Genomic DNA, 2,171 nt, shown 5'->3' on the forward strand with positions numbered 1-2,171 from the left:
GGCAGCACCGCCAGGCCGTGACGTAGGGGCGACGTGCGACCGCGTCCTTAAAAGCTTGTCACCGTTTTCCGGCTTCGCTGAAGGTCACAAGACCTTAACCCCCACCCCTCGGCCTCAGGTCCGCCCTTAACTGCACATAGGAATCTAATGGGCAGCTTTCCAAAAATACCAATGCCTGGGCCCCACCCTCTGGAGATTCTGATTTAGTCAGGGGTGCGGCCTGGTCTTCAGGATGTCTAAAGGCGCCCTAGGTGATGCTACCCTAAGCAAAAGCTGAGAATTTCTGACGGAAAAGGAAAAAACGTTCCTCTTCTAATCTCGGTCTGCCCCCTAGTGTTTGACAGCTGGAGATCTTGGGCCGCCCGGAGAGATTCAAGGCCAGAGAGTTAAGATGATTTTACCCCATGATCTGATTCTCCATTTCATTCAACGAATTCTTATTCAAATAGCTGTTTGCAGTGCGCAGGACGCTGTCTGAAGATTCTGGACATGCAACAAATTTGACAAACTCTCTACCGTTAGGGGGCTTACCTTAGCAAATTATAATTTCAAATGTGATAAAGCCATCTAAAGAGGAAATAAAATAATGTAATGAGAGGGGATCTTTCCAGAGTATGTATGCACGTCTTGGAAGATGGTAATTTCCTAAAAGGCAGGGTCGATATTATATGCTCTTTCTGATAACACCGTGCTTACAAAAAAAATGTGAATTTCAATTAAGCTGGCTTTAAAAAAAATTACTTCATGAATTACAAATGAAACATGATCTTTGGCTTCCTCTTTCCTCTTCACCTAACTTTCCCTTCTTTTATCAGTCCCACATCCAGAAGACTCTCCTTTTGGCCTGCAGGAATCTCACTTTGCTTTTTGTTCATACTGTCTGTACCTTTTTCAGTGATGACTTTGTTTTGCTTTGTGGCATCTATACTGAAACTGAGCAGGACCCTATAGTGCCTTACCAGGGACAGTTCCTACCCCACCCCACCTGGTTTCCCCTGCCTCTGGTTTATAGAAAAGCTTTAGCGTCCTAGACCTTCCCCAATACCAAGGAGCAAATTTAATCATAGAAGTGAGAAAATGCAGAAACAAAGGAAGATGAGCAAGCAAGACCAAATAATAATAGTTTAGCCATAAAGCAAAGGCAAGGATCTTTAGTTCCTCCTCAAGAGATATAAATAGGAGTTCCTGCTGGGGCAAAATGGGTTAATGATCCGGCTTTTCTCTGTGGCGGCACAGGTTCGATCCCTGGCCTGGTGCGGTGGGTTACTGATTCCGTGTTTGCTTCAGCTGTGGCATAGGTGGCAGCTCCGGCTCAGATTTGACCTTGGCCCAGGAACTTCCATATGCTACAGGTGTGCCTGAGGGGGGAATAAAAAGAGCTATAGATAATATCCTGAACCATGTCCTTGATTTGTTTTGCAGATACTAAAACCCTCATCTGGAGTTCCTGTCGTGGCTCAGTGGTTAATGAATCCCACTAGGAAACATGAGGTTGCGGGTTCGATCCCTGGCCTCACTCACTGGGTTAAGGATCCGTCGTTGCCGTGAGCTGTAGTGTATGTTGCAGATGCGGCTCGGATCTGGCATTGCTGTGGCTCTGGCGTAGGCCAGCGGCTACAGCTCCGATTCAACCCCTAGCCTGGGAACTTCCATGTGCCATGGGTGCAGCCCTAGAAAAGACAAAAATAAAAAATAAAGTAAAAAAAAAAACCCTCATCAGGTGGAAGAATTTGACAAGCACTTGGACCAGAGACCAGTTGGAACTAGAAGGTTGATGGCATTAACTCTCAAAATACCACCCTGTTACCTTATCACTGTCCTTAAAGTAACAGATTCTCCACCTCGCCTTATTGTTTCCTGATACTTCCTATGAATTCTACTCTGACATGGTTTCAGGGTAACAGATGGTATCAAATGTATCATTAAAACCAAATAGGTGTTCTTGATGTGGTGCAGTGGGTTAAGGATCCATAGTTGCCACGGCTGCAGCATAAGTTGACTCTGGCTCCAATTCAGTCCCTAGCCCAGGAACCTCCACGTGCTGAGGGGTGGCCCAAAAGAAAAAAAATAAATAAAAGGAACCTCATCATACATTAGCAGATACATAAGGCATTATCAAGGTCATTATTATGAGTAGAAGAATAACATCAAATTACAAAACCTAACAATAC

The sequence above is a fragment of the Phacochoerus africanus genome, chromosome X (assembly GCF_016906955.1).
Source record: "Phacochoerus africanus isolate WHEZ1 chromosome X, ROS_Pafr_v1, whole genome shotgun sequence".
Taxonomy (NCBI): domain Eukaryota; kingdom Metazoa; phylum Chordata; class Mammalia; order Artiodactyla; family Suidae; genus Phacochoerus; species Phacochoerus africanus.